We start from the raw sequence: 9,693 nt of genomic DNA, 5'->3' as shown, positions 1-9,693 counted from the left end.
TGAGACTGGTTTCAGTCTTGAGACCGGTTTTTGCAGCGCACCACGAATTCCTCTCCTGTGCCAACCTCTTCGTCTCAGAGCAGCACTTGCAACCTACGTCCTCATTTATTTACTGTATGTATTCCAATCTCTCCCTTCTTCTACAGTTTGTGCCTTCTACAGTTCCCTCTGCATACCATGGAAGTCATTCCCTAATGTTACAACAGATGTCCATTCTCCTTGTAAGTGTTTTGCACAAATTCCTTTCCTCTTCGATTCTGCGTAGACCCTCATCACTCCTTACCTTATCCCCCTAATTTTCAACATTCGTCCATAACACCACAACTCAAATGCTTCGATTCTCCCCTGTTCCGGTTTACCCACAATCCTTGTTTCACTACCATACAATACTGGGGTCCAAACGTACATTATCAGAAATTTCTTCCTCAAATTAAGGCCTATGTTTGAAACTAGTAGACTTCTCTTGGACAGGAAAGCTTTTTTACCGGTGTTTGTCTGCTTCTGGTATCCTCGTTGTTCCGTCCGTCATTGGTCGTAATCCCACTTCTGAACCTTTCTTTTATTCGCATCACTGCTTGTTCGATGATATGATTTAACATTAGGGGCGAAAGACCTTTTTTAATCGAAGCACAAGTTTCTTGGTCATCCACTCCTATTATCCCCTCTTGGCTCTTGCACATATTGGATATTACCCGCCTCTCCTTACAGTTTACTCCAATTTTTCTCAGAATTTCGAACTTCTTGAACCATTCTACATTGTCGAAACGCTTTACCATTATCAAAGTCAGGCCTACATTTCCTAAAGCCTAACTGATCGTATAACACATCCTCAATTTCCTTTTCCATTATTCCATATGTTATTCTTGCCAGCAACTTGGATGTGTGGGCTGTTAGCTAGGTTGTGCGATAAATCTTCCACTCGTCAGGTCGTGCGATCCTCGGAATTGTGTGCATGATATTTGTCCGAAAGTCAGATGGTATGTCACCAGACATGTACATTCGACACACCAACGCGAGTAGTCGTTTTGTTGCCATTTCCCGCAATGATTTTAGAAATTCTGATAGAATAGTATCCATCCCTTCTGCCGTATTTGATCTTAAGTCCTCCAAAGCTCTCTTAAATTGTGAGAGTCCAATAGAGATGACAGGTGGCTAACTTAAGCCGTCGGCTGAAAGTGGTGCGCCAACCAGGCAATCTAAAGGCGGGCTGTCTCGGTGGCCGTGCGGTTCTAGGCGCTGCAGTCCGGAACGATCTCCAACTTCCGTCCAGTAGATTATTTACAGTGAGCTAGCATGCCCTTCTGTCTCTCACAGCTACTTTTAGACGCTCGAGATCCGTGGGACACGGTACGTTGTGTGGCCAGTCAGCTGACGCTTCTCTGGATGAATATTTTCGCGGCACTGGACGCTGTGTCTTACCGCCGAAACTGCTGGTAACGTCAATGCATGGTTTCTGACGAAGCGCCACGTTCAAGATTCCTTGATACCTCAGGAAGTAGCCTTCGATTTGGGCACCACCGAGGTGAGTATAGAGTCAATAAAACATGATCCGACGGTGGGCTATACAGAGGGTGGGAGCGACGAGCGGTGATTGAAATATTAAAGTGGACACAGTGATCAATAGTGCTGCCCGTGTGAGGTTGCTTCCAGGTAAATTAAATAAGGTGCAGCTACAGGATCTTTTTAAGAAGACACATACAGAAAGCTGTTCTGTCTTAATATCGACGTATAAAATGTTTTTGCCACATTCTTCGTAGTAAGGGTTACGCAGCGTAAGAAATGTTGCTGAGGGACATGTGCGGTTTTCCTGTGGCACGTTTATGCTGCGGTGGGATGGTCCTGTTTTCAAACTTAGATTTTTCTCTTTTTAGTATTCCTCAGTCTGGTGTCGGTGCGCCGGCCGAAGTGGCCGTGCGGTTAAAGGCGCTGCAGTCTGGAACCGCAAGACCGCTACGGTCGCAGGTTCGAATCCTGCCTCGGGCATATATGTTTGTGATGTCCTTAGGTTAGTTAGGTTTAACTAGTTCTAAGTTCTAGGGGACTAATGATCTCAGCAGTTGAGTCCCATAGTGCTCAGACCCATTTGAACCCATTTTTTTTTGTGTCGGTGCCCAAAACTTGAGTTGAGTGCAATATGGGCTCAGCAGGTAAAGTAGAAGGGGCACTCTCGGCAGCTACAATTGAAAACATGATTCGAAGAATCACATGAAATCTTATTTATCTCAAAAGCCAGTGTTCATAAATACCTTGTTAGCCAGTAAATTTAATACTTGCACATTATATTCAACACAGTACCGACATTTTCTATCCGTTCCCAGATTCATCAAAAACTATAATATTAGCTAGTAAAATAATTTCAATCGCAGTATAAATAAAGTCTTGAAAATATGTATCAGAAAATATCAAGCTCATTGATAGAACCACGTAGATATCTCACGGTTCTCGCTGAGGTGACGACAGAAATCTACCCTTAGAAGATAATCATATCATTTAGTCAAAGACATGGCTAGGCACAATAGCTGATAATTGATGGCTCACTTGGTCCTACCATCTACAAGCCACAAGGCCTTTATAAGCAGCACCTGGCAGCTCCAATGACGTATCGTTCGCCGAGTGCAGGCTGTCCACGACAATCTGACTGCCCTCCACGGGAAAGGACTGCGGACTGCTATAAAGCTTGCTGTGCTGGAAACGTCTCTCACCCACACAGACCCAGCTCATTGTGATTTCTAGAATACTAACGTTGTTCTGGGGTGTCTCGTTGTGAACTGCTGTGAACGTTGGTACACACGCCACACACAAGCCTGTATGCACAGTTTTTCCGATCACAGTTTAAGGTCCCAGGAGTCAAACCCATCATGCATTCAGTGAAAGAAAACATTTACTCAGAGTGTCTTGTAATCACGCATCGGAAATTCACGTTGTAAAGGCAAATATATCAACAGCAATAACAAGATCACCAACAGCAACTTCCGTCTACTAATTCTATATTGTTCTATTTGTTTCGCAAATTTAACGACTTACTACAGTCAGAAGCTACGAGCAGTGTAATGTGATCGGAGGAAAAACAGAGTTATTTCTGCGTCACCAAAGGTCTGATTAGTCATACGCTGCATGGACAGCTGAACGTGAACGCCTTCCCTATAAATACCGTTTTCCGCGTAGTAACTCCAATCAACCGTATGGATGAGATATAACGGTTCGTTCGCTCCAAACAAGAGCCTCTGTTTGCAATAACTACAGTTCCACACTCCTACACTCCAAGTTGTTTCCAGCATACTGAAGTTTACCGATCTTCATGTCGGGCACAACGCTCGTTTTAGGAACACGGTGTCTCTCTATCGATAGTTCATTCTGATCTGAAAGAAAATTACGCAGCCAGATGTCAGAGTGATCAACGTGTAGAAGCGACAGCTCTGTGTTTCCCGTTCAGGGTTCATCCTGTTTCCACACTGAACCCTCGAAATCTGATTCGAACCGCCTTCGCAGAGTCGGCAGACCAAGCAGGCTCTGCATTCTGCTCCGCGCCTCGCCTCGCACAGTGCATTCGCGCGAGCGGCTTCCCGCCTCACACTCAGTGCGGCCCCGAGGTCATCCCCGCAGGGTTATCGCATTCAGCTCCGTCAGCTGCGACTTTTTAAAAGCGCCCGCTCCACGGAAAATCGCAAGGTCAGCCGCATCCTCTTGCGCCCCGGAGTCGGCGTAAACAAACTGACGTCACCCTGCGGCAGTTAGATCCTATTCCAGTGCAACCGCAGAAGCTCTGAACCACATTCACCATTTCCGATCGCCCTGTTATGTTTACTCGGGTATGCACTTCATCACAAACTAAACTAGAATAGCAAATTAAGACGTTTCTTTAAGATGCAGGTGATGCATTAATGCAGATTACACAGAAACAGACATAAAGGACAATTATTTCACAAGCACACAGCAAAAGGTGTTCCAAGTGGGCAGAAGATAAGTGGCTTGAACATCTTCAATTTAAAAAGTATTTGTTAAAAAGAAACAGTTTGAAGTAAACGATAGGGGGGTACAAAGGAATAATCTAAATAGAACAAAACTGTTCTAGAATAGTTGAAATGTTATATGATAAATAATTGAAAGAATATAAGTGTAACAAAAACAAAATAGAAACTTCTTATAGTCAAATATAACGTCGTGTATTTTAAAACAGCCAGTGGAATGTAACTATCAATAGAGACACAAATACACAATTTTTGTCAGATTTCCTTAAATGTTTCTACAATTCAAGTCACGAGTCAGTAACAACCGTTGTTTTACATGGTGAAGTGTACACAGTCATCAGAGGTATTATGATGTAAATAGCAGCAGGGGATAATTCAGTTTCAACAGAAAATATTTGATTCGTGTGAAAATTAATGCCAAATGAACTCGCATCTTTTTTCAAAATACAATAATTTTCACACACTCGAACAAATCTATAATTACTTCATGCTAGAAGAATTACACACAAGATAAATGAAATATATATGGTTGTGAGTCTGCTCTCCATAATATTCACTAAAATTATCAGTAGTGTCACAGGAAGCTGTATTTTGAATAATTTTACAAAGCGACGCAGCACCGTGGCAAGTCGACAATAGTGTTATGAGTGTGAGGTGGCACTCTGAGTGGGATGCGTGAAATTCGCTAAACCTGTGACGAAAAAAACGCTTGAAAAATGAGTTATTTACTCAGCCTGTCTTATTATTCCGAATGATATTAGACTTCAGACGGAAATCGGTTTGCTGCACAACTCTAGAACGTGTTCTGAATTCGAATGTAGTAAATTTTCATTGAGATAGGAAAGCTTATGTCCGAGAATCAGCACGGATATAGAATGTATTTTTCGTGCGAAACTCACCTTGGTGTTTTCTCACATGATTTCGTGTGAACTAAGAATGAACGGCAACAGACAGATTCCATATTTCTAGGTTTTCGAAAAGTATTTGACACGACGCCCCGCTATAGATTGTTAACGGAGCTGTGAGTGTACAGAATAGGTTGACAGGTATGTCAGTATCTCGAACACTCCTTTAGTAGTAGGGCCAGTAGTTGTCTTCGACGGCGAGTGTTCAAGAGCTACAAGAATATCGTCAGGAGCTCCATAGAAGTGTGATTCGACTGCTCTTATACTCTAAAGACATAAATGATCTGTGAACACCTGTTGTACTGGATGGTGTCGTGTTTGAATGACTGCACTAGGATACAAAATTGCGTAGACAAAATTCCCAGTTGAATGACAGCTAGCTGTAAAGGTAGAAATATGTAAGTTAATCTGTATGAATAGGCAAAACAATCCTGCAATGTTCCAGTACATTACAATTAGTGTCATGCTTGACACATCGATGAAATACCTAGGCGTAGCGTTGAAAGCGATATGAAATGGAACGAGTGTGTTAGGATTAATAAAGGGAAGGCAAATGACTGACTTGGGTTTGGTGGGTATATTTTAGAAATGTGTGGTTCATCTGTAAAGAAGACAACATATACGAAACTAATGAAACCAATTCTTGAGCACTGCTCAGTTTTTTGGGGTCCACACCGAGTCGGATTAAAGGCAGACGTCGGAGAAACTCAATGGCGGGCTCCTAGATTTGTTACCAGCAGATTCGAACAAGACGCAAGCATTAGGGAGATGCTTCGGAAACACAAATGGGAACTCAAGTAGGGAAGATGACGTTCGTGCGTCGAACACTATTGAGAAAGTTTAGGAGCCGATTGCAGGACGATCCTGCTGCCGCCAAAGTATACACCGCGTTTGGACCAAGAAGATATGAGAAATTAGGGCTCGTACGCAGGCTTATAGACCAACTTATTTTCCTCGCTCTGTTTGCGTGTGGAACAGGAAAGGAGATGACTAGTTGTGGTATGGGGTATCTCCCGTCACTATCATTTACTGCCTTGCGGGCAATGTATATGGGTGTTGATGTTGTGTGACAGTCAATGATCAGTTTTAAATCTCAAAAATACTACATCTACATCTACATCACACTGCACAAGCCACTAATGGTGTGTGTAGGACGGTATTTTCGGTAGCACTATCTGATCCCTCCAACCCTGTTCCACTTGCGAATAGTGCGTGGGAAGAATGATCGTCGGTAAGCCTCTGTATTGGCTCTGATTTCTCGAATTTTCTCCTCGAGATCGATACGCCAGTTGTATGTGGGGGAAAGTGATATGTTCCCTGAATCCTCCTGAAAAGTGTTGTGCCGTAATTTCAGTAGCAAACCTCTTCGTGATGTACAACGTGTCCCTTGTAACGTCAGCCAGTGGAGTTTGTTTAGCATCTCCGTAACGCTCTTTCCCCAGTAAAACGATCCCGCGGCGAAACGCGCCGCTCTTCGTTGGATCTTCTCTGTCTCCCCTATCAGTCCTACCTGATGGGGATCCCAGATAGATGAACAGTATTCAAGAATCGGGCGAACAAGCGCCGTATAAGCCTCTTCCTTCGAGGGTGAGTTGCATTTCCTTAAGATTCTTCCGATGAATCTGAGTCTTGTGTCTGCTTTTCCCACTATTTTATATGGTCATTCCACTTAAGGTCGCTCTGGATAGTTACACCTAGATGTTTTACGGCAGATGCTGTCTCCAGCTGATGACATGGTGTAACCCAACGCCACCGTTAGCGTCTGTCCTCGGTTCCACGAAAACTCTGCCTCGTCGCGGCAGACTAGGACGGCATGGCGGTCCGCATGGCGGAAGGAAATTCACAGCGTCCACTGCCGCTTCGCAGCTGTTTTTCTTTTTTGGTCATCAGTCTACTGACTGGTTTGATGCGGCCCGCCACGAATTCCTTTCCTGTGGTAACCTCTTCATCTCAGTGTAGCACTTGCAACCTACGTCCTCAATTACTTGCTTGACGTATTCCAACCTCTGTCTTCCTCTACAGTTTTTGCCTTCTACAGCTCCCTCTAGTACCATGGAAGTCATTCCCTCGTGTCTTAGCAGATGTCCTATCATCCTGTCCCCTCTCCTTATCAGTGTTTTCCACATATTCCTTTCCTCTCCGATTCTGCGTAGAACCTCCTCATTCATCTTATCAGACCACCTAATTTTCAATATTCATCTATAGCACCACATCTCAAATGCTTCGATTCTCTTCTGTTGCGGTTTTCCCACAGTCCATGTTTCACTACCATACAATGCTGTACTCCAGACGTACATCCTCAGAAATTTCTTCCTCAAATTAAGGCCGGTATTTGATATTAGTAGACTTCTCTTGGCCAGAAATGCCTTTTCTGCCATAGCGAGTCTGCTTTTGATGTCCTCCTTCCTCCGTCCGTCATTGATTATTTTACTGCCTAGGTAGCAGAATTCCTTAACTTCATTGACTTCGTGACCATCAATCCTGATGTTAAGTTGCTCGCTGTTCTCATTTCTACTACTTCTCATTACCTTCGTCTTTCTCCGATTTACTCTCAAACCATACTGTGTACTCATTAGACTGTTCATTCCGTTCAGCAGATCATTTAATTCTTCTTCACTTTCACTCAGAATAGCAATGTCATCAGCGAATCGTATCATTGATATCCTTTCACCTTGTATTTTAATTTCACTCCTGAACCTTTCTTTTATTTCCATCATTGCTTCCTCGATGTACAGATTCAAGAGTAGGGGCGAAAGGCTACAGCCTTGCCTTACACCCTTCTTAATACGAGCACTTCGTTCTTGATCGTCCACTCTTATTATTCCCTCTTGGTTGTTGTACATATTGTATATGACCCGTCTCTCCCTATAGCTTACCCCTACTTTTTTCAGAATCTCGAACAGCTTGCACCATTTTATATTGTCGAACATGTAACCTCCCCGCCAAATTTTAAAAGTCAATAACAATTGAAATCGTAACCTCCCAGCAAAATATGAAAGTCAATGTTAAGTGAAAAATGTGCCATATGTTGTCTTCCCACAAAACTGAATAATTAAAAATGAGCCAAGTGTAACCTGCTTGCAAAATTAAGAATAACAATGGCTCAAATGTAAACTCCACACAAAAGTTAAAGAATAATAATTGACCATTAATCCCACAGTAATATTAATTAAATAATGATCTATGAACTGAATGTAACATCTCAATAGCAATAATTAAACCTGATGAATTTTATAAGGGCAGCGACGCTGACCTTCGGCCCTGTGAAATAATTAAACCTGAATAGAGAAACCAAAATTCTTACCTCAGTAAACTGCATCTATATCTGCTCTTATTTTTCGGCACAGTCAGTGCAATGCTGGCCCATATTTAATTTTGATTCTTGGAGGGAATGCATGGGAAATATTATTTAACTTGAAATGAATATTTTTGTTTAAAACAGTTACTTTAAAAGAAAATTATTATTGGGGCAATTCTTGAACAAATTAATTACAATTAACATATGTTATTAGCTGAGCGCAATGCTGCTTCATTACCTTCTGTTACAGTATACCTCGTCCTGAATCGTGACCACGCAAGGAGAGCACGCCGCCGACCCATGTCGACTCCCGCTCAGTACAACCGTCCACTCGCTACTACTGCTGCCGACTGAGTGCCACTCGCAACTGACTACTCCCTCTGCCGAATCCACACACACTCAACTCTCGCGCGGTCAAGTGCAGACTAGCAACGATAAATAACTCTCTGGTCAGAGATTCTGTCATGCCTCGCCATCGCTGGTAATGAATACATACGTGTTTCATAACCCTCCACTGGGGGGGGGGGGGGGGGGGGGGGGGAATTTGACAGCGATGGTGTATCATTTGGACTTACCATTAGCAACAAATTTTTTCTTAACTGACTAACTTTACAAACACAAAGTATAAGTATATAGGTGTAGAACATGAAGTAAATATAGTGCACATGCACCGAGTATGGAACATATTAGACAATAACAAAATGTGAGTACAAAACATATTAACAAATGACATAAGTGCACATGCACTGAAAAATTCTTCAAAGTTTTCACAACAAATAGACATAATGAGTACAAATCTCATTGACAAATGACATAAGTGCACATGTACTGAAGTAGTGAACATATCAGCAAATCAAAAAAAATGTACATACAATGAGTAGAAATCATGTTAGAAAAATGACAAAAGTGCACACGCACTATAATTCAGAATATATCAGCAAATCACAAAATGTATATACAATAAGTAGAAATCATGTTAGAAAAATGAAAAAAGTTCACACGCACTATAATTCAGAATATATCAGCAAATCAAAAAAATGTATTGGTCATGAATACAAATCATATTAGGAAAAAAATGATTTTCACTGTGTTACAAGAATTAGGATAGGAAAGGGAAGGATTGCATCATGGTTGTAGCACTTTAGATTGCACGCAGCTGCACTGAAAGTCCATATCTCTCTACTGGAGCACAACACCAAGTGAAACAATCTGCAGTTCCTTTCCCAGATGTATTTATCAGCGTAGCCAAGACACTGAAATGTCGTAGTAATATTCTATGTTATCATTTTGGCAGTACATTAGGTACACCAAACAGTGGGACCATAATAACATCTCCCTCACTTACAGTGGTGGACAGCATGTCGTGTCAACACCACGTTCTTGTAAGGTACACCAACGTAGAATTAGTGCAAAATCCAAATATAGTGCTCCATGATCAAGAGGATATACAGGACAAACGGATATTGCAGTAATTCAAGGTAGTTAGGTCAGAAGGTGAAGGACGTTAAGTCACATACTAGTC

The sequence above is a fragment of the Schistocerca americana genome, chromosome 2 (assembly GCF_021461395.2).
Source record: "Schistocerca americana isolate TAMUIC-IGC-003095 chromosome 2, iqSchAmer2.1, whole genome shotgun sequence".
Lineage (NCBI taxonomy): Eukaryota > Metazoa > Arthropoda > Insecta > Orthoptera > Acrididae > Schistocerca > Schistocerca americana.
This window is presented reverse-complemented; position numbering follows the sequence as displayed.